The sequence below is a fragment of the Physeter macrocephalus genome, chromosome 5 (assembly GCF_002837175.3).
Source record: "Physeter macrocephalus isolate SW-GA chromosome 5, ASM283717v5, whole genome shotgun sequence".
Taxonomy (NCBI): Eukaryota; Metazoa; Chordata; class Mammalia; order Artiodactyla; family Physeteridae; genus Physeter; species Physeter macrocephalus.
The window spans coordinates 2,439,848-2,467,732 of NC_041218.1; the positions used below are offsets into that span (position 1 = coordinate 2,439,848).

Sequence of the window (27,885 nt, forward strand, 5' to 3'; positions counted from 1 at the left end):
AGGGGCGTCCCCACTGAGACCAGTGGAGACGGACCTGGGGTGGAGCAGGTCCCGCTGGAGCACAGGGGCCTTGGGGTGACCCCTGGGACCAGTCCCAGGAGGGGCCTCTCTCTGGGGGGATCTGCTGACACAGCCACCTCGGAGCTGCTCTGGGTTTCGGATAAGGTTCTCTGCGTTACAAGCTCACAAAATGGCTGCTGGAAGCAACCCCAAGAGCTGGGTGCCACTGACATTCCATCATCTCTCACCTGTCGAACACCTGGTTCCCCGAAGGTCGCTGGCAGGAATCTGACTCTACAGCACAGTGCAGCCAGCTTTCCAATCCTGCTTCCTAACCCCTCATGAAGAGGGGCCTCAGAGGCTAGCAATATTCATTCCCCCCTTTTTCCTTGCTAAAAGAATCCCAGTTCTTTTCAGGGCAGCATGGTACACAGAATTTTCTTTAAAACCTGCATTTCCCAGTTCCCTTGAGGCTGGCATTGCTGTGCCATCAACACAGCCAGGGAGGTAAGAGAAAGAGTAACGGGGATTTCTGGGAAGCTCTGACGTTCCTGGTCCAGGTGGGTCCCTTTCTTCCTCGTGGCTTTCTCTCCCCCCGCCCCTCCTCCCCCTTCTCTCCTCCTCCTCCTCCCCCTCCTCCTTCTAGAGGAAGTAGATGTGAGGCAGGAGGTAGAGCATCCACTTTGTGGCCATGAGGCATTCGTGAGGAACAGAGTAGTTAGTAGAAAGGTGGCACTCCAAATGTGATGCCATCACAGAACTGATGTCCCAGACCCAACTGCTCCCCCACCTGGCAAATTCCCCTGGTTGGTCGGGTTGCTATAACAGGGGCTCTGTTAGAGACACCCAGGCACAATTCCTAACTGATAGAGAAAGGGTATTGTTTCTGTCCTGGTAGAGCACACCTCCGTATATGAGAATAGCTCATCCTGGGGTTTTAATAAAACTCAGTCAGCATTCTACCTAGTTCTTACCACACACCCAGAACAGAACGACTTCCGAGAAGGGGCTGACACCTTGCTGGTGACGTCAGTCCTACACGAAATCTTTGGGGCCCCACGCAATGGCGGTACACGCACCCACATAAAAATAACGGAAGTGCCCAAAAGTGTTGAGACAAAATGTTGTGAGAAATCCAGAAGGAAAGTCCGTGGTATGGGCTGGGATTATCTAGAAAGTCTTACTGGAGAGGGTAAAATTTGTGATGAGACTTTTTAACTGGAAAGGCCAACATAATTCAGATATAGCGAGTCCCATTAGGAGAGGGCACACCTGTGTTTGCCGACTCCATGGGCGCAGTCAACTCAATTTATCCAAAATTCCAACAAACAGAAGAACTAATAAAGATTATTTGCATCTACAGCTGTAGACCTATGCATTGCTAATTGATGTTTATTAAGACATCTTTGGGGAAACAGAAAAACCCCAAAGGACCTTATTATCCAAAGAGTCAATTACTTCCAAATTGTTTGGATGTTAAGTGTAAGTTAGTACATTGTCGGCTCACATTCAGTCTGGGATTTGTGAAATAAATGAAGATGCTATGTGTCTGTTCAGTCAGCTAATTATATTCCCCATAAATTTATCCATACAGAAAATCTGTGACTAGACAGTAATTTGCTTAAATTCAGTCTGCATATTAAATGATCATCTGCTTTTTTTCTCTTTGTTTTTGCTTTCTTTCCTTTTTGTTTTCCTTATTTATATTCAGTTACTGCCTAAAAAACCAGAAAGCGACGGTAATTAATTTCTAATAAGAAATAATATGGATACAGATATCATGCAGGAAGTTAATCTTTTTAGTCTAATTCCACTGAACGCCCTCAGAGCTTATTTCTATAGTCATTAGTCAGGCATTCATGTCAAAGGCAAATCCATTTCTAGAAAAATGGGGAAACACAGATTATTTTAGATCCATTAAAAATGAAAGGACTGTTCAAAATAGCTAATCTAGCGCAGATTTTTTTGTTCAGAGTTTTTGAGAAACCAGATATGATGTAAGTATGGTGTGATGGGTTAGTCACCCAACCTTTGACCCACTCAACACAAGTCGGCTGCCATTCGTCACACACTCCCAGGCTGTCCTGGGCTTGGGATGCTGGAAAACCACTGCGTCCTCATTGGCGGGAGAACAGTTACGAAGAATAGTTACAAGCTTTGCTACTGTCCCAAAACCAAAAGGATGGTGAATAGCCCCACAATGACAAAAAAATAAGCATCAATGCCTTTGACAAAAGGCAAATGGCTTATTTACGCAAATGGGAGACTGAAATGGCTCGGGGAATTTTCCAATACCAAGCTTACGGCGGAAAAGAATACTTGAGTACCAATTTGGCTTTTGGGACAATAGAATCCCATAGAATGCCACGAAAGTAGCTCTCGTAATTGTTCCCACTCTTTCACAGCCATCAGTTTCATGGGACTCAGGTTTCCAGACCCAGATCCTGTCGGGCTTTCTTCTACCACTGCCCGCGTGTCATGTCAGAACTCATGGCGGGGGGGTGGGCAGCGCAGTTGTAACACAGCAGCAGCAGCCCGGATGTTAGAATTGTGTGTGTTTGTTATTCTGCTTTTGCCTGTTTCTCACCCTAAAGAGCCTAGTTTCAACTTTGTTTCGTTCTTTTAAATTTAAAAATTTTTTTTCTCCATGAAGTTTAATGAATAGAAAAATAAATGAAAAAATACAAATCTGAACTTTTTCCTTAATAGAGGTTACTGGGCTTCCTACCGTTTGGTTGATCGTATGCTGGGTGCCCTGCAAGGGCTGTGCGAGGACAGTTTACCTAATAAACAATGTGGCAGTACCAGAATTAATCCAAGTGGCCCAGCTTCTTTGGCCAAAGTTATTTACATTGTGATTAAGTCAAAGTTGTGGGAAAATTATATTTCTCAGAGAGATAGATAATGTTTGAATTTTCTTGGATGTGGGCACATCCAGGGATCTCAGGGAGATGGAATTAGGAGCACGCTTTTGGTCTCACAGATGACCACGACTGGTCACAAGCCGGACCACCAAGACAGGAGCTGAGTCAACGCAAACTCAGTCCCACCCCTAGAAAAACAACTGAAGGCATTTCTGATTGCAAGTCTGGGGGAGAGGCTTGACTTGCTGGCAGATGCAGGAGTTTCCAAAGAGGAATGCTTTGAGGGAGTACAAGAGGACCTCTTACTCAAAACATATTCCTTCCACCTCAACTTTCACAGCATCTAGAGTTCTACCATTAGGGATCTATCACTGTTAGACCCACAGATTTTCTTGTTCTAATGAAGGTACTCTTGTGCCCAGAGCAGATAATATGACAACTAATACTTTGGGGGAAATACCTACCCTTAGCAGGTAGCTTTTAGAAAGGTTGCAGAAATTGATCACTGGCTAAATGCCTAGCAGGAGGAAAGAAAGAGTAGGAGGTAGGTGAAGAAAATCAGGAAGAAAACCATCTGGAAAGAATACAATAAGGAAATTTAGCTCCCAAATAAGTATTTCTGTACCTGATATTAGGTCACAGGCATGCATATACTCTAAGGGGTCCTACTGGAAAGGCAGGCCCTTTCTGCTGGAATTTTTTTTGTAGATAAGTTCATGTATGTCATTTTTTTATATTCCTCATATAAGTGATATCATATGATATTTGTCTTTCTCTGTCTGACTTCCTTCACTCAGTATGATAATTTCCAGGTCCATCCATGTTGCTCCAAATGGCATTATTTCGTTCCTTTTTATGGCTGAGTAGTATTCCATTGTATAGATGTACCACATCTTCTTTATCCATTCATCTGTCAGGGGACATTTAGGCTGCTTCCATGTCTTGGCTATGGTATATTTCATTTTTTTTTAATAGTTCTGAATATCTTGCAACAATATACAATATTACATATTCAATCATATTCAATATGGTTTATTCATTCATTTAGGTTGGAAGTTATTCTCATAATATGTTTAGAGCTGAGTAGGGCATTAAATATCACTTCTTTCAAACTTTTCCTTTTTACATTTGAGAACACTCAGACTCAAAAAGGTGAATTGATTTATTCAAAGTTCTACAACTAGGACGGATGAAAGTCAAGACTAGAACCACATCTCCCAAAGTTTATGGTAGTATTTTTTCCACTTTACCACTTTATCTCATTATAGTTTAGAAGCAAGGGAGGTAGAGAGTTTGGTTCCCTTCTCCCATGGCTTTAGAGAAACTTCTGAATAAAAGGTTAATCTCAGAGGGGCTCTGGTATGACATAGGTTAGTACATGATTTTAACTCTACTCTTAAAAAGATCATGTTCTGTTCCTCAAAAAATTAAATATAGAAATACCATATGTCCAGCAATTCCACCGCTGGTAGCAGCATTATTCAGAATAGCCAGGAGGTAGAAACAACCAAAGTGTCTATAGATGGACAAATGGATAAATAAAATGTGACACATCCATACAATGGAGTATTATTCAGCCTTAAAAAGGAAAGAAATTCTGACACCTGCTGCCACGTGGAGGAACCTTGAGGACATTATGCTCAGTGCAATAAGCCAGACACAAAACGACAAATGCTGTATGAATCTACTTATATGAAGTAGCTGGAGGCATCAAATTCATAGAGACGGAAAATAGAAGGGTGGTAGAGAAATGCAAATCAAAACTACAATGAGATATCATCTCACACCGGTCAGATTGGCCATCATCAGAACCTCTAGAAACAATAAATGCTGGAGAGGGTGTGGAGAAAAGGAACCCTCTTTGCACTGCTGGTGGGAATGTAAATTGATACAGCCACTATGGAGAACAGTATGGAGGTTCCTTAAAAAACTACAAATAGAACTACCATAAGACCCAGTAATTCCACTACTGGGCATATACTCTGAGAAAACCATAATTCAAAAAGAGTCATGTACCAAAATGTCCATTGCAGCTCTATTTACGATAGCCAGGACATGGAAGCAACCTAAGTGTCCATCAACAGATGAATGGATAAAGAAGATGTGGCACATATATACAATGGAATATTACTCAGCCATAAAAAGAAATGAAACTGAGTTATTTATAATGAGGTGGATAGACCTGGAGTCTGTCATACAGAGTGAAGTAAGTCAGAAGGAGAAAAACAAATACCGTATGCTAACACATATATATGGAATCTAAGAAAAAAAAATGTCATGAAGAGATTAGTGGTAGGACAGGAATAAAACACAGACCTACTAGAGCATGGACTTGAGGACATGGGGAGGGGGAAGGGTAAGCTGTGACGAAGTGAGAGAGTGGCAGGGACATATATGCACTACCAAATGTAAATTAGATAGCTAGTGGGAAGCTGCCGCATAGCACAGGGAGATCACCTCTGTGCTTTGTGACCACGAGAGGGGTGGGATAGGAAGGGGGGGAGGGAGGGAGACGCAAGAGGGAAGAGATATGGGAACATATGTATATGTATAACTGATTCACTTTGTGGTAAAGCAGAAACTAACACACCATTGTAAAACGGTTATACTCCAATAAAGATGTTAAAAAAAAAAAATAGAAGGGTGGTTGCCAGGGGCTGGGGGAGGGGGATGGGGAGGTGCTGTTTGATGGGGACAATTGTTTAACGTTTGCAAGATGAGAAAGCTCTGGAGGTCTGTCAAACAACGTTCTAAATATCCTTAACCCTACCGGACTCCACACGTAAAATGGTTAAGATGGTAAATTTTATATTGTATTCTTACCACAATTCAAAAACTGTTTTAAAAGAAGAACGCTCCTTAAATATTACCACTAAATATAATGGGAGTTCAATATGACACAACCTCTAGTGCAGGCCGCGGGCCTGCAGGCTCGGACAGGCGTTACGAAGTCCATGACTCAGTATTTTATCTGCGGTCACTGCAGAGACAAGAAAACACGATAACAAGGGATCGGAGGCTGTGGATAATGTGTCTGACTGCAGATCAGGAGAAAGCTGTAATATTCCCTTCTCTTCTCAAGTGTCACCCAAAGAAATATTTTTGTCTCACTTTCCCAGTTTCCAAATCTGCTAAGAAGAAATCAACTCTAAGACCCTTCTCTCTGCTACATGGTAAAGCTGAGACAACTCATTATAGTTTCAGCAAGAAGTCTTTTGGACAGATGGCTTCACCATTTTAATTAAGCATATCTATTAGACTGTTGGAGTTAATACATGTGACATGACAGACGTTTTCTGTGCTCATTTAGAATTTTTAGTCATTTACTGTCTATGGGGTGTCAGAATCGGGGCCCCTTGTGAATTTTATTCTGTTCAGTTTAGCAGTTTATTCATATTTTGTCATTTTAGAGTTATTTCTGAGCAGTCTTCAAGCAGAATGTGTAAAAAGAATATTTTAAAGAAATACAAAGTGCTTTTCCGTAGGCATGAGGGCTAATTTTAGTTGGGATGAACCACCGAGTCACCACTGATCCAATTGTGATGTTTCCTGAGCCTGGCTGTCGTTCCCATGGGGTCTTCTCCGCACGTTTTCTTGCCGGACTTAAGTCCTTGTCTGCGACTACGTGTCCTGAGCACCTGAGCAGCCCCCGCCCCGGCCCCGCCACGTAGGACGCTGCCCTCACTCTCCTACACCCTTCGTTGGAAGCTCCAAGGTCTCTGGCGCCCTGACGTCAAGCCCAAGCTTCCGGGCTCAGTGCCCCAGATCGGCAAGGGTTTGGCTGTAATCAAGCCGATGAACCCCAAGCCCCCGAACTGACCGAGAATCATCCTTGCTCTGTCGCACTCCCCTGCACACCACACTGGGGGGCTTCTGTGCCCCCCTTCGATCCTCTCGCATCCTCTTCACCCCTTCTAATGCTCATCGAAGCCCAGTGGATGTGCTCCTATGTACCTGCCCAAGAGAAGTGGAAACATGTCCACACAAAGACTTGTACACGAATGTTCACAGCATCTGACGTTCACCACAGCCGCAAGCTGGCAACAACCCACGTACCCATCACCTGCTGCGTGGGTAAAATGAGGCACACGCATACAGTGCCCCACTATTCAGCATAAAGAGGAATAAACTGCTGACACTACGTCATGGGGGGACCTCAGAAGCGCTGTGCCGAGTGAGAGAAGCCAGGCACAGAGACCAGAGACCCCATGAGTCCATTTAACTGGATGCCCAGAAAAGGCAGATAGAGAGAGACAGAGAGCAGATCAGAGGGGGCAGGGGGCAGGGGTGGGACGGGGAGTGACTTCAAAGGGGCGCGGGGGATATTTGGGGCTGACGGAGTAAATGTTCGCGAACTGAATTGTGGTAACGGCGCACAACCCTAAAGATGTGTCACACGCCGTTGGCCTGTACACTTGAAGTGGCTTCTGTGCATGTGACTTATACTTAGATAAAGCCACTTAAAACTGTTTTTAAACTTAGCTCACATCCTCCTCCCCATCCAGCCACGCTGCCTCGGTGAATGCGAAGTCCTTGGCGATCACACCTTGTTGACACGGCCGTGGAGTTCAGCCTCATTTGTGCTGGCCTCGAGGTCTGAGAAGCTTATTTCCAGCCCAGAGAAAACCCTTTGAGAGCCCTGAGTATCGGACCTCCTGAGTATTTGATCTCATCACAGTCCGCTGGGCCCCCTCCAGAGCTCGACCCCAGGAGGCCTCCCCACGCTGGTCTTGGGTGACAGAGAGCTCCGCCCAGGTAGGCGGGCCCCGGCTTTCTCTCCCCATCCTGTGTGAAGCCCCTCCACACCTCCTCCCTTTCTGTGTGAAGCCAGGTGTCCTGAAGCCCAGATGAAACCCCTGCCACCCCTTCCTTAGTGTCCAGCGCAGCACGCACCTGCCGCCAGCTTCTGGGATCTTCTCACGGGACTCCGTCCCGCGTGGTCACGTCCAACGGTGGATCGAACCGTGTTCTGACTTTCTTTGCATTCCCACCCCCACCTGGCGGAGGGTCCAGCGAATGAGGGAATCCCAATAAATAAGCAACGGATGGCACAGTTGACAAGCAGCCCCTTTTGGACCAGCACTTGGTCGGCATCCCCAGCCCAAGGCTTGGACCCTGGAGGTCAACTCCACCGTCCCCACCACCGGCCTGAACTTCTCTGTGTGACGCCCTCGACGTGGCTCGCCTGCCCTGAGCGCCTCCATAGCTGTGAAACTTGCTACACGTGGAGCGGCCCCTGCTGATTGTGGAGAGCTCCTGCCGAGAGAACGTTCTCCCCGACCTCGAGCCCGCTTTGCTCCTAATCTCCACCTGCTGGGCAGCTCTGCCCTTGAAGGCCACACGGTAGGAGCTCATCCCATCTTCCGGGAGAGGACTTCCAGCCCCACAGCTCTCCTTCCTTCAGTGTAAACGTTTACATGCCTGCGCCCCCCAGCCCTCGCGCCACTGTCCACGTGGCTTAAATTAAGATGCTCGTCCTGAGCACTTTGTCCCCTGTGGCCTGACTCGTCAGCACACGGCGGGGTCCTGACCGCCATGTGCCATCCTGTAGCCGAAGAGCGGATTATCTTTCTGGAGGTGGCACCACACGGCTGGATCAGCGACCTCCATCGCCTAACACTCTCACCGCTTTGCCACCCTTGCTATTTAGCTACAGTACTAGTAGAGTCCAAACTCTGGGAATTCCCAAATTGCAATTTTTCAGAATTTCCCCTGCATCCCTTCACGCACCCCTCGGTTGGTTTGTTCCTTTGTCCCCAGCCTCATGAGTTCCCCTCTTTCCCCTTTGTGATGGCATCCTGAATCCGTCCTCTCCTAGCTCCGTGCTACTCCACGTTTAGGGGTGGGGTGACCACAGTCTCCCCAGGTCCTGACTCCCCAGGTCCTGGATTTGGGTACAAATGCCGAGAACTGGGTCTCCACGGGCTTAAACCAATGGACTGCTATCTGTCTCACGAGAAGAAACGTGGGACAGGTGAGGTTTTCCATCCCCCGTGCTCCAGCCGTCCGTGGCGCGTCCATGCGGTGCTCTGTGATGCCGGCAGAGCAGACTCACACACGGGTCAGGCGCCGGCTCCAGCCGGGACCCTCACCACAGATGGGGGCTTAAACAACAGAAATTTCTCTCTCCCAGTCCTGGAGGCTCGAGATCAAGGTGTGGGCAGGGCTGGTTCCTCCTGAGGCCTCTCTCCTTGGCTTGTAGACAGCCATCTTCTCCCCGTGTCCTCACATGGTGGTCCCTCTGTGTGTGTCTGTGTCCTGATCACCTCCTCTTATAAGGACACCAGTCACACTGGATCAGGGCCCACCCATAAGGCCTCATTGTACCTTAATTACCTCTTGTGAGGCCCCATCTCCAAAATATAGTCACATTCTGAAGTCCTGGGTATTAGGGCTTCAGTGATTGAATTTTAGGGGGACACGGCTCAGCGCATAACAACTGATAAAGACACATCGGTCATTCTTGAGAAACTGCCCACCTTATCCAAATGCACTGATCTGGGCAAATCCTACAAACCACATGTATCTATTTTCTCCATAAATATATGTGTTTGCTCGAATTTGTTTTTTAAAAGAATGTGAGAAAAATCTAGGTACAGTATGTCCACAGCCTTAACCTGATCAAATAATCCTTTTCTAAAATTCAAAAGTAGTTAATTAGATAATTATTTTTATACTTGTGATGGAAATCTGGCCTAACAAACACCAAGTTTAACCTATATATACGATGTGAAATGGAAAACTATTGTGTCCGGAAGAATAGCTTAATTTTCTACTAAATATAGGTACAGAGATTATTATAGCTATGCCCTTGCCAGGTACAAATGGCCCCAGGTTTTATGATAAAATACATTCCTATAAATCACATCAGACAAGTGGCTATGAGCCTGTGCTTCTGAGTTCAGGCTCTAGAGTATGCTGGGCATCAGTAGTGGGAAAAAATAGAGAGAAATAAAGACTGCTTCTTAGATAGAATAAGAAAAAAAGGAAGGTAGGAAGGAAGGAAGGAAAAGAGAGAGAAAACCAGAGCTTTCAAAGGCCAAGGAGCACAAACAGGGACTTCAGGCGCAGGAGATGCTTGGGCTGTGGCTTCCCTGCTGACCTGTGTCGTCTGCACGCAGCCGCTCTGCCACTGATGGATGGGCCCTCTCCTTGGGGCTGCCTGCATGACTACGGGACTTAGAAAGCCTCGGGGGCTGGGACAAGCCTCTTCCTCATTCTGCTTTGCAGAATTTCGTCCCTAGTCGTTGGCTTTCTCACCTGAGAGAGACATTCCACTCAACATCCTGGCGGGAATTGTGCATCTGACCTCAGCCTTGGAGGGGACGCCCTGGGTGGCTGAGGAAACAGGCTTGTGTCCCCAGCTTAGGCTGAGGAAAGAAAAAAAGGAGGTGAAATCTCAGCTCAGGAGCTTGGATACTTTCCAGCAATGACTTGCAGAAATGAAGATTGTGAGTTACAGGTAAAGCTCGTACAGATCTATACTACTAGCCCAGATAGCCTAAAGGCACCTGTTCTGTCCCACATCTAGACTATCTGAGGCCAGCCCATCCTAGCAGAAGAGCCAGGCATGGAAACCGCAGCTCCTGCTTCGTGCAGCTGGCCAGCATCCTCGACAGCACTGGAAATGATGGCTCCTGTCCTGTCTTTGCAGAACTCACAGCCGGGGCAGTGAGACAAATTACATATCATGTTTGATTTACGTTTGGGTATGATGGTCGCACACAACTGCTAAGGGATGCAGGGAAAGACCAGATTTGAGAGTAGGGTAAGTGTAGTCCAAGACCCGGTCAAGGGGTGGTGATCGAAAAACTGTTTCTTCCAATTTTTTCTAAGCAGACTCAATACTGTGAGTGTCCAAGGGGCTGAGTGTTCCAGGCGAGACTGGACAAGCAAACGTGTCAGGCGGCGCCCGTTTGGTCTCCTGTTACATTAAGATGAGACGAGCCTCCTTCCAGAGCTGAGTAAGCACAGATGGCTGTCACTGGGGACAAGTCTGGGTCACCCACCAAGGGCCGAGGCATAACAGAGCCCCCATGACATCGGTCCCGCTTTGAATGGAGTAGGGAAGCCCAAAAGACACACTTGGCCTCACAGAACCAATTGTAGCATCATCTGAAAAGGAAGAGGAAAATGAAAACCAGAAGGCAGCATTTCTTCTTGAGAAATTAGTCCAAAAAGGGAGGGAAAATGGACTAAAATGCAAAAAGAGAAACCAAAATTAAGCCCTTTGAGGTTTTCATGAAAAAATAAAGGTGACCGTCAAAAGTAACCATTTTAATACGACTTAAACGCTTTGTCGCAGCTCTCTCACGTGGACCACGCCATTGTGTCATCAGAGCCCCAGAGGGAGGCCAGGCATCTACTCTCCACTTGGTAACTGAGGACAGCCTGACCTAGGTCACCAGGCTCAGCAAAAGCAGACCTGCAGGATGCACCAGGATCCAGACCCAAAGGTCTTTCTAGAAAGATTTTAGACATGTTTTATAAGACAGAGAAAGAGCATAGGAACATACTAAGCCTGAACTGTCCTTCGAATAGGGAAGAAATGACTTTACAGAGTATTTCACAAGATTATGTGGGAAGAGGTCAGAGAAAGATACCACCTGTAACTTTAAACCAGCCTCCCCCCTTGCTTAGAAAGAGCAGATGACTCAGCACTGGCCCTGCGGAGAAGAAGACATCCATCCCCCCACCACCTCCAAGTTCCAGTGAAACCAGAGTCCTGGGGTAGAAAATCTGTAGCTGAATCCGCCATGGTTACTACGTCGCAGGTGCCCGGAGTTCTACAAGCATTGTCTCGTTGAACTGTCACAGCAAATATGAGTGGCGCCATTTTACAGATGGTATCTGAGTTCTAGGAAAGTTAACTTGCCCACCGTCACACAGTCCTGAGATGTGGAGCTGGGCTTTGAACCCAGGCAGCTCCCGGGTGGAGGACGTCCCAGCAGAGAGACTGGACGCCCGAGGATCGAGCTGGGTGTGGGGAGAGGGTGTACGGTCCTTCTCTAGCTTTCAGGTGTGATGACCAGCCAGGCTAAGCGATAATAGAAGGTCACAGGTAACGACATGTGAATGTGGAGGATGAAAGGGTCCCGCCAGAGGCCCCAACCCCAGGATCAATTTCTCACGCGATACCTGGTCCTCGGCCAGAGTTCTGGGGGTGGGTGGCCTTCCTGACTCCCCTTCCTCCTCCCCGCCCACACCCCCGCCTTCTGCCATGTCACCTTGAGCTCCCATCACTGAAGGGGTTGAGTCTGTCTCCCCATCTCTCGAGTTTGAAATCAGCATCAGGACGTGCTTTGACGAATATAGTGGTTCTCAAAACATGGCCCATGGATCCAGGAGGGTCCCCAGGTCCCCTTTAGGGGGTCAACGGTGTAAAAACTTTTTTCTGATAAATCTAAGCTGTTTCGTGCCTTTTTCACTGTCTCGAATGTCTTGAATTTTTGATATTGTGTAGCTGGCTTTGGGTCAGGACTCCCGGGTCAGAATATCAAAGGACGTGGGGGCCCAGACTGACCCAGCAGCGGACAGACAGCTTCTTGACATCTAAACCCTGCACCCCACCGTCGGGGCGGAGGCCTTGATGAAAGCACCGCCATTCCACGGGCTCACCTTTCAGACAGGTGTACCTGGTGCCCAGCCTTCACCTGAGCTGCTCAGTGGGTCCATCAGAGCCACGCTCCCCGCCCCCAGCAGCCAAGGGCAGGGAAGACGAGGGCACCCTTTAACTGTCTCTCCTTGGCCCGTTGCTGTTGGTGACAAGCCGCCATCCTGCGAGCAGCTCAAGACCACGCACGACACCCAGGGCACCGTGCCGCCTGTGTTCCCTGTTCCCCAGCAGCCCCTCCCTCCTGCCGGCCGAGGGGCTGCTCTGTCTCTGGACACAGCAGGCAGCACCGACAGGAAGGCCTGCACGGCCCCTCCCAACCCGATGCTCCGCCGCCGAGAGCCACCCCCTCTGAGAGCTCCCCCGCCCAGGTGGAGAGACCCTCAGAGGAGTAGAGGCCCAGCACCCTGCACGGGAGGGCATCCCTGGTAGGCGGGGGGAGGCGGGCCCCCAGAGGGACGGCTGGAGCTCAGGACCCCCTCCAAGGGCAGGCCCAGAGGGGCTCCCCAGGGGAGAGCCCAGGTGCTGGTGCGGCGGGCTTCTGAATTTCCAAGGACAGTTTCTGAGACCAAGAGCAAAATAATAAGCAGAGAACCAGCAGACTAAGGCACCCCGCACCTGTCTGCCAGGTGATTAAGAAATATCAGCGCTCAAGTCTAACGTAGAAGTTGCTCATCTAAAGTACCCAAGATCCAGGTAATTTATAAATATGTATCTCAGATAAGGTACCCATATGTCCACGTGGGAGAAGAGGGGAGTCAGACGTATTTTTAAGGACTTTCACAACTCTGACGTGCATGTACTTGCCTGGACAAGTGCACATTTACTAACACCTCAGGCGACCGCACCACAGCTAGCCACCTGTCGCTCAGCTGCCTTTGGTCACTACCAAGTTCACTGTGCTGTGGAATGAAGAGGGCTGCAACCAGACCCACGGGTTCAGGCAGGCTGGGGTCCCCAGGCCACTAAGTAAGTCTGTGTGGACTGCAGCCCCTCCCAGCCTCCACAAGGGCTACAGCCGGGAGTGTGAGACGCAGACCTGAGGTCACTGTACCTCAAGCCTCCGGGAAAGTAAAGCCCCAGGTCAAGTCAGGCCCAAGCCCCTGGTCAGCAGGAGGCCCAGCAGCTGCACAGACCTCACCTATGGGAATGGAGGCCCTGGGACAGGCCAGACACCAGGAAACCGGGCACCAGGATGGGCGCAGGAGCCCCGGCTGCCAGTTGACCAGCTTTGGCTGCAGGGGCCTTTCTTGGCAAGGCCGCTCACAGATGCACCGCTGGCAGGACGGATCACCAGGTGACCGGCCCTTTCTGGCCCCTCCCGCTGTCCCACAGGTCCCTGGGCTGCCTGCCACAGCCGCTCTGGTCCAAACTCTTCCCACCTCGGTTTACCCATTTCCCCTTCTCTCCCCAGTCTCTCTCTAAGATGTCTGAAGAGAAATTATCCAGTAAATATTTGTCAACAGAGCACTGTTCTGGGTGTACTGGGATACAACCGTGACCAAAACAGGTAAAAATCCTGGCCAGCCTGGAGCGTCCGTGCTAGTGAGAGATGGAAGATAAACACTGGCGAAGAGGCCGTGTGGTCTGTGGGGGACGCCAAGAGCGCAGAGGAGGTAGGACGGGAGGTGAAGGGCTGGCCTCTCACAGCGAGGCCCGCACAGAGTCCCGAGGAAGGAGGCTAGGAGGTCAGGAAGCAAGACAGACAACACCTGAGACCCACTTCCCAGGAGGAGGACACAGCACGCGCAAAGGCCCCGGGGCCAGAACATGCCAGTTTGGCCAAGATACTGAGAAGGACATTGTGGCTGGATGGAGGGAAGAGGATGGAACCGGTGTGGACAGAGAAGGTGGGCGGGGGGGGCATGCAGGGTCTGAAGGCCACTGTGGGGACTTCGGCTTTGACCCTGAGTGAGTTGGGAGCCTCTGGAGGGTTCTGGGGCTGGGAGAGACCTGAGACTGGGGTTGTAACAGGATCACCTGGTGGCTGTGCTGGGAGAGCCTGCAAGGGGCACTTCCTCACCTGGGGGCACTTCCTCACCTGGAGGCACTTCCTGGTCCTAAGACACCTGGGACACTTCCTCACCTGGGACACTTCCTCACCTGGGGCACTTCCTCACCTGGGACACTTCCCCACCTGGGACACTTCCTCACCTGGGGTACTTCCTCACCTGGGGGCACGTCCTGTTCCGAAGGCACTTGGGATACTTCCTCACCTGGAGGCACTTCCTGGTCCTAAGACACCTGGGGCACTTCCTCACCTGGGACACTTCCCCACCTGGGACACTTCCTCACCTGGGGTACTTCCTCACCTGGGGGCACGTCCTGTTCCGAAGGCACTTGGGATACTTCCTCACCTGGAGGCACTTCCTGGTCCTAAGACACCTGGGACACTTCCTCACCTGGGGCACTTCCTCACCTGGGGCACTTCCTGGTCCTACGGCACTTGGGCCACTTCCTCGTCTGGGGCACTTTCTCTGTCAAGATCATTGCCAAGGTCCCTTAGCCTCCTAGACCTTAGGGCTGTTGCTGCCAATAGTGCCTCCTCAACAGAAGGGCGTGATGGTGACACCTGAGGGCGTCAGTGTCCTGCACTCGCCCTGCACGGGCCCATGGGGACAAGGCAGCGACTGAGGTTCCGGTGGTGAAACACCAGGCCCTGGAGCACCTGGGACCCCAGTCACACGTGAGCGTGTGCATGCCCGTGTGAGTGCACGTGTGTGCGTGGGCGTGAGCGTGTGTTGAGAGAGCTGCCCGTCTCCTGCTCCGGGATCTGCAGGTCCTCCTCCCTGTGGCCTTGCTGTGTGACCCGACACAGGCTCCAGCCGCCTCTGATGTGTGGACACCCTCAGACACCGGCGGGGCGTCCAGACGTGAACCAAGGCAGGAACTCCACTCTTCTCGGCCAGTGGGAGGCTCCCCAGGTCACCTGTGCACTGGGGCCAGTCCCGGGCCAGACACAGAGCTTTCCTACCAGCCTCCATCCTGCACCCGGCCAGGTGCCCATCCCAGAGCCAGCCTGCACGGGGCCACCCCCAGGACTGTCCCGGCCCATAGCTGCAAGTCCCAGGAGGTGGGCGCCCACCGGGTGGCGTCGGGCAAGGACCCTGCAGCCCCGGCTGCCCTCGGCCGTCTCCTCAGCGGCCCCAGGGCCCAGCCACTCCTGCTGACCCTACGACAGGACAGGTGGCGAGCCGCCCGAGGGTCCCGCCTCGACTGCCTGTGCTTCCCAGAGAGGGAAGGGGCGGGGCGGCCACCTGCAGCTTGCTCCCCTGGCTCCACCCTGACTCAGCCCAGCCTCAGTCATCTCACCTGCAAACTGGGCCTTGAGAACGGGACCCGCCCAGCCGGAAGCGCGCTTGAGGTGAGCTGAGCGAACGTGTGTAAACCACTCAGGAGAGAGCTCGGCAGGCACCGGCTGCTGCCGTACCAGCGTCTCTGCTGTCATTATCGTCATTAGCCGTCACTCAGGAAGAAGCCTGCAGAGACTGGGTGGAGTGTGGCGGTGGCCGTGGCATCCGGGGACACGGGATGAGAAGCCGTCGGGAACAGCAGGGAGCCGAGGGTGTTACCTGCAGCGGGAGAGGGACCCCGGAAAGGAGCAAGGCAGGAGGACCCCTGGAAGGAGACGCGGTCCCGGGTGGGAGCCCACAGGGGCCACAGCGAGGGCGCCTCCGGGGCCCCAGCCCCTCCTCTCCCGAGCTGTGCCACCGTGAGCAGGCCCCGAACTTCTCTGAGTCCTGGTGTCCCCGGGAAGGCCTGGCCATCACAGCTCTACCTCACAGCTGCCTGGGCGTCACGGAGGCCTCCGGTCCCCGCAAGCTCAGGGCCGGCAGGACCACGGCCCGCCCTCACGAGGCCACCCCAAGCTGTGGTTTGAGAGCAGCTAGCAGCCCGCTGGGCCCTTCATCCCCTTTATCCTCTCTATCTTTAAAATCCCACCATTATAGCTTTATTCCTTTAGACCCACCTGAACAATTTGTCAGGTTGCCTAAACGTCCCTAAATGCAGCCAGCAGTGAACCCGGCACAGCCCCCGCAAGCCCCTGGCCTCCCACCTGCCCCTGGTCCCTTACCCTGCTTGGACGCACCACCACCCGCCCTGTGGTCCAGCTGGAAGCTGTTTCCCCGAAGCCTCCTGCACCCAATCCATCCAGCTCAGCCAGTCTCACCCCCAACCGGACCCAGGGTGTCCCCTCTCGTCAGAGACCCCCCAAGAAACCTTTTCCTGTCGGGTTAGCCCACACAAAACTGGCATTCGTCCCAAACCCATAAGAAGCAGAGAAGACTATGTGGGTTTCCTGCTCACACCGTCCCGAGCTCCCAGCTGTCAAGTTGCCGGGCAAGCAGAGGGTCGGGCTCCAGCCTGTGTGTCCACCCTCCCGGCAACACCAAAGCCCCAGAACCCTCCAGGCTGGCAATCTTGGGTGGGGCTTGCGGTGTTAGCCCTGTGACCACCCACACACCTTCTCTCTCCTCCCCCTCAACCTCGAGACTCAGAAACCCTTTCTCAACCAAACCTCGTCCACGTTAAGTGGCACCCTGCTCCTAGAAGTGCCCTGGGAAAAGCACCACACTTACCACCCCGCCTTCTGTTTACGTTTCTCCCTGCATGGTCCTTCTAGTTCTACAACTCAGAGGTCAGGGCCTAGGTTTTCATATCCCAGTACGTACAGCCTAGCAGCCCTCGGTTACTATTTACTGGATGAATCAGGGAGTATTGGCAGGAGCTCATTCACACTAGCATGTAAATGACTGATACTCTTCCTTTCCTGAGAACCACTCCTGATACGGGAGAGGAGGGGGAAAACCCCAGCGTTCCGTGCAAATGGCCAGCAGAGAGCAGCCCCACCCAGAGAGGGACGGCGAGGCCAGCTGCATTCTGGCACCCTAAGCAGCTCAGTGCGGGGGATTATGTACACTTCCTGAGCGGGTGGGGAAGCTGGGCAGCTTGAGAAGTCAGACTGTCAAAGTACAGAAGCCCAGAGGTGTCGGGGAGATTCTAACTGCTGCTTGGACCGGCCTCCCGGGACAGTGGCACCCGGTGACCCTGGCAATTCGCGCAGACTAACTCACAAAGAGCAGTGAACTTACAGGAGTATCTTCTTAAACCGTTCTGATTGCTGTGAGCATGAAAGTACAACTCAGAGGCTGAGCCTGTGCCGCTCTCCCCGGAAAGATGGGGACCCGCCTGGGAGGTCACAGCCTCGATCCCTCCTGTGGAGACAGGACAGGAAGAAATCAGCCTGTCCCCCTCCTCATGCCGGGCGGACCTCAAGCCCTGGGCTCCAGACCCTCAGGAGTTGTTTGTTTCCTTGCGGTCTAGTCCTGTCCACCTGGAGGCACGGCCTGTGCCCAGAGCCCGCCGGCCAGCCCTCCCCAGCCCCCGCCAACCCCGACTCAGGCTCTGCTGCCCAAAGGCCAGTCCAGGAGGTGCCCTGCTCCTTCCTTGCTTCCCAGCTCTGGGCACGAGGCTCTTCCTGGTCCGCTTCCCACCGTCCTTGCAGCAGCACCTTCCCTCCTGCCGGTCCCCGCTCCCCAGGTGTCCGTCCCCACCTCCTCACGGACCCCACAGCAGCATCCGCGTGCCCTGCCTCCGCGCCCTGCGAGGCCTTCCCCCAAAGAGTCACGGAGCTCCCGGGAGCCCAGTGTTCTAGAGTCTGGAGGACTGCATGGAGATGGCGGTAAGAGCGCTGTTCTTGGAAGCTGGGCTGTCCCTCTGTGAGCTGGAATTCTATAACCGCGTGATGCCAGAAGGACAGACGGATACAGATGACACGTCGTTGAACAGGACAGTCAGGTGCCATGAGGCCGTCTGCGAGGTGTGGTGGTCACTTGTTAAAATCATACTTTATCTATTCACGTAATAAAGTTCATCAAAATGCACTAAACTGTAGACAACTGTGCTACTTAAAATTGTTTCTAATAAACCAGAAGGAGGATAGATCTGGATGTTGCATAGTATTCAATTTGGTCAAAATCAGTCAAGTCCAGTGAAATTTCTGATGAGGGGAAAAGAGAAGGATGCTGTGGAAGGTGCAAAATAGTCTAATAAAACAGAGATGTCACAATGGTCGAAATGGGGGAAGCCACAGACACTGGAACGTATTTTTCTCAAAGCCAGGTTAGGAAAGGATTCTAACGCAGACACACACGTGTGCACACACACACACAGGCAGTCTCTTCACCCCGCCCCTTGGTGACTCTCCCCTGACCTGAAAACACTACTTTGCACGCTTAACCCCTCCCCAGTTATGGGGAAATAAGTCCCTGGAAATTAAAATTCACAGATAATTCACAGATAAATGAACCTCTGCCAATTATCTTATTTACTTAACAAGACAAGCTCTCTTTTACGGAAATGGCCGTCTATGGATGAGCCATAATGATCTGTGTGGCTTTCTTGGGGGGATGGGGAGAATAATACAGTCCCTGGGTGATCTCAGGGAACACCCTGGGTCTGGATGATGCCCTGAGGGGTTTGAAATGGGAGCGTCCTCGGGAAGACACGTGGTGTGCGTAAGGGTAGGGCTGCTGAGACAGGAGGGGTAAAAACAGGGGCCCCCGGATGAGGCAGAGCAGACCCCGTACCGTCAGGTCCCTCCCAGTGAGATGCTGTCCTTTCAGTTCCACCAGAACTGCCCTCCTACGGGGACGGCCCTGTTCAGCCCGAGAGCACTGATCTCCCAAGCATGGATCTCCCACCGATCTGTGGGGCCTTCCTCAGGCCAGCGGGGCTGGTGGCCAGCTCTGGGTGTGAGACGCAGAGGCTGCGGTCGGGGCCGGAACCACCGGCTGGCCACCAGGAGCCGGAAGAGGTGAGGAAATCCACCCCCCAGCCCGGCCAGCCTGCACCCCCGTCCCTGAGGTCAATGTCACCAGAGCTCTGCCAGGCATCGCTGAGGCCCCGAGAGCCCCACACCCTTAATAGCAGGGAGGATGTTTGCTGTGCTCTCAAGGTCCAGTGCAATTACCCCCGCTGAGATGCCCAGTGTTCACATGCTGCGTGGTGCTGTGACTCGGTGGGTATTAACCTGGCTCCCCTCCAGGGGAAGATTGTCTGTGTTCAGAGAGTGCCCGTGATTCCCCTTCCTGAAGGCGGATGAGTGGAGATCATCAGTTGTATCGGAAGGTAAGCCGGCCACGCAGGGAACCCTCGGCTTTGACTAATCGCGTGCCGCCCTCCTTCCAATGCAGGGCCAGACACGCCGCACCGCTCCGGCCGTGCCGCCCCACCCTCTGCTCTGCGTTGTGCAATTCTGACCGCTCGGGTCACACTGACCGCGCTGTGCCTCTCTTCTCTCAAGAGACCGTCTGCAACGAAGGAGAAGAGCTGGGCCTGGAGTCGGGGTCCTCACCCCGCGTGAGCAGCTGTCCCCGCCCCCCGCCCGCGTCTGTGCGGCCCCCCGGCTGCCCAGAGGAGGCCAGCTGTCTGCAGACGCGTGAGGGCCGCCAGCGGGGCCAGGCGTGGGCTGGTCCACGGCGGCCCTAGGGGCCATCGGCCGCGGGATGACTACCCCCCGACCTCCTCTCCCTCTTCCTCTCCTCCCTGGAGCACGTCTGACCGCGTCTGGAAAGGCTTGAATCCCGTCTGTAAACCCTCCGCGCAGCTACGTCCCCGCGGCAGGTTCCCGTCCCCGCGGTCGCCGAGGGCCGTGGGCACCACACCTGAGGCCTGAGCAGCAGAGACGCGGGGCCGAGCTCCCCGCAAGGCTCGGGGCAGAATTTCCTCACCTCTTCCAGCTCCCGGGGTGCCGCCGGCCCGAGACTTCCCCGGGCTCCGCCCTGGCGTCGCACGGCCTTCTCCTCGCCCGACGAGGCCTCATCCTAACCTCCTGATGACATCGGCAAACACCCTATTTCCAAACGAGGTCACATTCACGGGAACCGGGGGTTAGGACGTCAACATAGCTTTGGGGGGACACGGCTCAACCCACTACGCCGAGGAATGGCTCCGGGGGCACCTGGGTTCCCACCCTGCAGCCCCATCACGGGACCCGGCAGCTCTGGGGGAGGGACGAGTGGTCCCCTTGCTTCGCTCCAGGCAGGAGGAAGCAGCGGTGACAGCAGCTGGTCCGGGGGCTCGGTTTCCTCATTTGACCCCCGTGTGCTTTCCCCTGTAAACGACAGAGGGGTGATGAGAAGCAAACGAAGTAATTCTGTAAAAGGAAGCACAAACCTCCAGGTCAGTTACCTTGTGAGCGGCCGGTCGGAGGGCCCCGGCAGGTGTGCTTGCAGCTGTGACAGGTGTGACGGGTGTGGACACATGGGGAGGAGGGTGGGAGAGGCCGTGTCCCACTCTGCCCCCTGCCCAGGGCTCCCCACCCAAAAGTCCAACACTTCTCGGACAGGGTTCCAGCACATTCCACGGCCCGGAGGCTGGTCTCACTGAAAAGAGAATACACCCTGACTGACGGCCTGAGTTTTGCGTGTACAGCTTCTTCCAGGGGAAGTCATGACATCCCTGGCCTGACAGCTCCCGAGGGGGCACGGAGCGTGACGTCCGAGGCCCGCGTGGGCCTGCAGGGGGACGTACGCCTCCCGGCACAGGGCCCGGGCCCGGGGCTGTTGAGGGTCCCTGAGGGCCACCCGCTGGCTCGAGCAGGGCAGACGGAGGGAAAGGAAACGGCCGAGAGGAGTCTGGCCTCCTCACTGGCCGCGGGCCTTCGTGTGCACATCTAGAAATGCGCTAGTTACGCAGCCAAGTGCTAAAGCGGAAAGATCCTGCTCTCAAATCAGAGTAACCCTTCCACGACTAAGGACCCTCATCAGGCCGGTCAGACACGCTGGATGGAAGGCCGCGGGGGCACCCGGCGCCTTTGAAACGAACCGTCAGCAAGATGCGGGCCCTTCGGCCGGCACACCTCGCGGGTGCACCCGGGAAAAAAAGTTGGAGGCTGCTGCACAGAGGTGGGGGGTCCAGCCCAGGGCCAAACAGAGGGCCAGGGCCCCCCTGGGGGGGTCCGTTCCCAGGAGTAGTTAGCGTCTCCCCAAAGCCAGGGGGCAGGCCGACCGCCCGAGCCAGCGGCCAAGGCGAGCCTGGGCCAGGGGCCCGTGACGGCCGCGGAGCCCGCATCCAGGCCTCCCCGCCTCCGGGGCTTGTGGTGGGCCCCGGGCAGGTAGCGGCTCCCACCGCTCAGACCGGGAGGAGCGGCAGGCGGCCCCCCCCACAGCACTCCCCTGGCTTGGGGACCGCCACGCACCCCCATCCGCTGACGGCCACGCAGCGGGCTGCTTGTCCCGGCGACACGTGGGCTGAGAAGCCGAGCCCCACTCGGAGGACCCTGGGTGCCTCCTCGTGGGGGCCCACGTCCAGCTTCCGCCCAGCGCACCCTCCCGCGGCTGCCGCCTCGCCTCACCTGTGCAGCGGGGGGCCCGGCCACACTGTCCCTGCGGCAGCGGAAGCTCAGGGACAGAGTGATGGAGCGTCTGGTCCAGAGGAAGAGCCCGAGTCGCGCCCGCGCGCCCGCTGCCTCCGCCACCCCATCGCCTGCTGGGCCTTATGGGGCAGGACGCGCAGCAGGGGCCCCGGATGGTCCAGCCACAGTGTCTGTCGGGGGTGGAGACGGGCTGGACCGAGGAACCCGGGCGCTCTCCCTGCTCGGCCCACACCTGCCCTGGGGCAGGCCCTCCGCGCCTGAGCCAGATGCTGGTACAGGACCATCCGGCTGCCAGCCCCCCAGCTTCCAGCGCTTCTGGTTCTGCGTGACCCCCCAACACCCAGTTCCCTCCCAGCTCTCAGCTCTTCCTTCGCTCGTGTGATAAAGGCCCCAGATTAAGCTCCCTTGCAGTGATCACTCAGAACAGCTTTCTGATCGGACTATTATTATTATTATTATTATTCTCTCTAAACAGCAGGGCCGCTTGGGGGCTGCAGAGATGAACACGGGTGGGTTCCTACTTCCTAGGAGAGAACGTCCCAGAGTGGGATCCAAGGACCCCCCGCGGCAGTATCACTCGGGGGTTCTTACAAAATACTCCAATTCCCCAGACCCACAAAACCACAGCTTCTGGTGGGACGCCTGTCATCTGCATCTTATGAAGCCCCCCAGCGGATTCTGGGGCAAACCAAATTCTAGGAGTTTGCAATATAACAGGGAAAATAGGCCGTGAGTGCACACAGCGGGTGGAACTCAGCAAAGGCAGCGGGTTTATTCCACGTTCCACGCCAGCTGCCTGTGCGACCTTGGGAAGGTCTGAGCCTCGACCCTCTCCGTCCCCGTCGGAGCAGCGAGCGGGGCTCAGTGATGGTGAAAATGTCCCGGCTCCGAGGCGTGCGTGGGTCTGTGGTCTCCGCCAGAGAGGGGCGCAGGGGTCAGCCCTCGGCCCCTCGTCCAGGCGGAGGTCTCGGACCACACACGGTGCCTCATGGCACCGTGAACGGGAAGGTGGCACTTGCGTGCCGGGGACTGCGGGCTATACGATCACACTGGAAGCAAGTATTTATTCCAGTAACACCTGCCACTGCCCTACAGTGCGGATAAGACTAGCGTGACATGCTGCAGATAAATGCAGTCACGTGTCACCTGTCGCCCTGGGCCCTGTCCACACACAGGCCCTGCCGCCCCAGGCTGCAGGCGGAGCCCAGCTGCCCCCTCCCCTGGCCTCCCAGCTGGAACCCCCCATGCGGGATTGACACCCACTCCAGCTCCCGCCAACAGCTGGCTGCCGAGGAAGATCAGAGGGGAACATACAGGGGAAAGAGCCGGGAAGCTGGGTGCAGCCCTGGGGGGAAGTGGGGAGGAGCCGGGCGGACTCAGCCTGGCATCACGGTGGGCACCCAGAGGGCCCTCTGGCTAGCTGCTCTCCTCCCCTGCTCAGCCAGCTCTGATTGCTTACTTTTTTTCAAAAGAAGTGCTTTAATATTTTACCTAGCTCAAGGTCTTTAAAAGACACATTTGTTCATAGCGGTACATCCACCTAACATAATACCAGGGAATAACCAAAACCTGTCATTTTACGTGAAATCTGAAGGGGGGATTGCAGGACAATGTACATTGTAGATTTTGTTACTTATGCTAAATAATATTTTATTTATATATAAATAATACAATTAAATGTTATATATGTATTTATACATATACAAACATGTGTATGTACATGCACGTGTGGTACGTACGTGCATGTCTTTGTGAATCCACTAGAAGCTCCAGGATGGAGAGGTCCTAGCTTTGTGAGACGGGAGTGGAGGGAGGGAAAGTTTCCACTTTCATGCCCCGTACTTTTATTTTTTTTTTAAGAAAATAGATTTATTAGTTAACTTACAAAGAGATTAAAGAGCTGAAAACAAGTATTAAAAAGAAATTTGTGCCTTTATTAGAATGGTGTTAGGCTTTAAATATACCAATTTGGGTAATGAAATTATTCATTTTTTAATAAGAAATGACACGACAGAACTGCAATACTGGTCAAACAGTCTTGTTTTACTTTTCCTTTAAAGCTAGAAACAGAATGCGAGGAATCAGAAAGCACTAGCAGGCATCAGTTAATCCAAGATACTAGCTTCTTAGTTCCAAAAGCACTTGCAAAGAAAACCGTTGGGGGCACAGGGTATGGAAACACTTCCAATAACTGGAGTGCCATGACGGTGCGTGCACGCCAAGCCTCACAGGCTACTTTTTGTATTTATCCTTTACTTGGTCACTTTTTGCCCCACAAATACTAGTTTTTCTTTGACTTTTTTTCCTCATCGTATAAAAAGTGTGAAATACAAACAAGCTCTTGAACTGCACACTTCCGAGTGTACAAGTCAAGCATTACAGAGCTATCGACGTACCGATAAATCCCATCAAATCTTGGGTAATTCCATAATATACAAAATACCAAGGGCACAGAAAGAACTAAAACCCACTTCTTTGTGTTACACATAAGATTCAAATGTTCAGTCTAAAGAAAAACACTTAATCATTCTGGCTCTCCTCTACATTCACATGTCGATATGCTTATTAAAATATTCCTGTATAATTATGTTTCGCCTTATTATTTCAAGTTAGGTTTACAACCTCAAAACCAGCCATCCAGACAAAACAGGTAATCAGAAAGATTATTTCTTCCCCACCTCCGTAACCCAATAACTATGAAGCCAATTCTACGACATGACTCCAAACACTGGATTGTGACGACAAATGCTAGGTCCAATTTCCCCATAATCCTGTTTGGTGTGGCATACTTGGTAGAACTCAGGTGGGGAAGCCAGCATGGATCCTCCAAACCAAACTGCATATCGCTGCCTGTGGTGTGAAATGACTTGTACGTCAATAGGTTTTGGCGTCAATCTACCACCCCTCAGTTCCTCACTTAATTTCAGCCTGGCGTCTACAGTTCTTTTCAAATCTCTTTGCAAGCGACGTCCGAAGTCCCTGAACATGGCTGAAGCTCCAGAGAGGACAATATTCTTGTAGAGAGGACGTCTGACACCAGTAGGACAATTCTGAATTACTTCATCTACAGCTTCTGACATAGGCTGAGTAAAGTCTGGATTAGCAAACTCTGGATGAAAAGAAATTTCAGGTCCCAAGAATCTCTCATATCCAACATCAATGGAAAATTCTTTCTTTGAGATAGCATTGATTCCAGTATACTGTTTAATCCACTTTGATCCATCTGTATCACACTTGTTAAATTCTTTTACTAAATCTGGGCAGACATAACTATAGCGCTCCTTTACTGCCTTAGCAGTTTCCAGGGATTGCTCTAGAGGAGTTCCTACTTCTCGGTCTCTCAGCAATTGCTGAATAAAATAGGTTATATCTCGTCCTGCGATTGGAATGTGCTTAATACAGCTGCCGATCACATACCCTTCAGCCACAGGGATGACACGAGTGACACCGTCTCCACCGTCTATTACCGTACCGGTCACCGTCCGTTCTCCCACTCGTCTGGAGGTCCAGGGTGCAGCTAAGGCAAGAACAGCCTGTACAGCAGTGTACTAGCCTGGAACACTGAAGGACTCAGACATTATTTCAGCGGTATATTCCCTGTCTTCTGGAGTACTCAGTGGAGGTCCAGTCAAAAGAAGATAATGGCCTTCAAGTTCCGCCCTTAAATATTTAAAGATCACTTGCTCCATAAACCTTTCCATCAAGTCCCAATCTTCAACGATACCCTGGAGGACTGGCCACTTCGTTGCATATGTCGGTTGTTCTGTTGCCTCATCACCCTCCCTTGAGCTTGATCGCCCACTTCTGCTGACTCCCTAATAGCAATACAGGAAGGGATGATACGCTGTGGATGATAAGCTGTGGTTCCCTATTTCCGGCATATCCTAGCTCTGTGTACCCATTGCCACGGTCCGCCCCACGGGCCCCCAGCCGTCCCGCCATCTTCCTCCTCGCCTGCGGCTGCCACCGTCTGCTCCGTGCCAGTTGGGGCCAGGGATGGGCGGCGAGAGGTCGAAGCTCCCTGACCAGCCTCGGCCGGGCCGCCCTCTCCGTCGGTGGGGGGAGCCGGGAAGCCAAAGCAGTAGAGAGAGAGCAGCGGGCTGGGTCAGCGGCTAGCACGTCCTCAAGCCTGGTGGGCGGTCCCCGCGCAGCCCCCCGCGGCATCCTCCCCCTCCCCCCTCCTCCCCCCCTCCCCCCTCCTCACTCCCGTCCCCGCCCTACAACTTCCTCCCCTCCTGCCGCCTTTCCCCGGGAGGCCAAGGTGGCCTTCAGTGGCGACGCCCCGGCCAGGCCAGCTATCCCCCGTACTTCTGCAGGGGCCTTGGTTCTTTACTATGAGAATGTATTGCTTTGGTATTTTGTCATCCATAAAACGAATTTTGTGCCCCCCAAATGGCATCGATATTATTTCATATACATTATCTGAAAAAGAAACCCCCATGAGTGGCTGGTGTAAGAGGAGCCTGAAAAGCTCACAGACTTGGAGTGGAGACCTGTGTGTAGAAAACGCCCATGGCTTTCCCCCCGGCAATCCCATCCCTCAACTGATATCCTAGGCAAATTATCAACGTGCACAAAAGTTGTTGGCAAAAATGTTCTTCCCAGCATTGTCTGGGAATCTACATTTTTCCTTTAGAGAAGGACGGACCCACAAAGGTGGGTGTACTCGCCCCAGAGATCCCACTCCAGCAGGAACCAAAAGAGGAAGAACTAGAACTTCCTGACCCAAAATGGGCACCTATTAAAACCACAGTGCTGAGGGCAGAAAGCAGGGAGAAGAGATCTGGGCAAAGAACAGAATGATACCACTTACATAAAAGTTGTTTAAAAACATGCAAAACACTACTGCCCATTATTTATAAATACGTTTGTACAGAGTAAAATTATAAAGGCAGCCATAGGAATGACAGACCCAAATTCAGACTTTGTTCTCGGCTCAGAAAGGGATACCTTGGTACGTCCATTGTATCTGCAAAATTCACCTTCTTTGTCTGGGAAGGATGCCCTTTCTATTTTAGTTGTATTGTCCGGTCTGAAGTATTCTCTTCTTTTAAAAGTCCTTTCAAGACACAGGACTTATTTCAGGATCCCTTTGCAACATATATAAATGTCGAATCATTAGGCTGTACACCTGAAATTAATGTAATGCTGCATGTATGTCAGTTATACCTCAATTTTTTTAAAAAAGGAATACCATTGACGAATTCATCTGGGGAGGGGCCCGGGGCTAGCGTGCGCTGGGATGGAGTTGATGCTGATGGTGAAAGGTTTGGGTACAGACAGAGGTGACGGTCACCCAACATTGTGATGTATTCAATGCCGCTGAGTTGTGCACTGCAAACGGTGAAGGTGATGGATACTGTGTGTGGACATTTTTCCATCATAAACAAAGGAGAAGCAGCTGTGCACATAGGGCCGCAAAGTCAGACGCACTCCCCGGTCTTAAGATTCAAAAAACAAAGTCCTAAAGGCCCCACACTCTTCTGGAAGCTGAGACGGAGCATGGAAGCCTCTGCCTGCAGTGACGACCGGTAGACACAGGACCTCGAAGGCGTCCGCCCCGCCCGGCCCTGCGGCATCCGCTCTCGGAGGACACACATCTTGGTCACATGCAGAAACACACTCTCCATCACCAGCCCTGGGAAGGACTCCAAGCAGTGGTGAGCCCTCCCCATGTGGCCCTGGGTGGAGGTGACACTGGCCGGCTGCGCCATCAGTGTCACCGGCGTGTGCCTCCCTCTCCACCCGGAAAGAGAAGCCTCTGGAACGGTCAGGCCACAAGCGAAGAAGGAGGCGGCTGGTGTGTGGGGTGGAGGGGATCCTCCCTGAGCTGGAACCGGGAGCCAGACTGGAAATCAGACGGGCGGAGGGGTAAATAGGCAGGTCACACGGGGAGCTCCCGCGCACTGGCCTGAGGGCTGCCACCTAAGGGGCCGCCCCATCAGACCGTCCTCTTGGAGCCCGGACGCTGGCACTTCCCCATCAGGGCCCGGCCGCACACGCGCTTCAGCTGCCCGCTACTAAGCCCT

At 52.8% G+C, this 27,885-nt stretch overlaps 1 pseudogene; it reads right to left on the reverse strand.

Moving 5' to 3' along the window:
- Positions 1-24,564: 24,564 nt before the first annotated feature.
- On the reverse strand, positions 24,565-25,798 carry LOC102976397 (actin-related protein 3-like; annotated as a pseudogene).
- Positions 25,799-27,885: the final 2,087 nt, after the last annotated feature.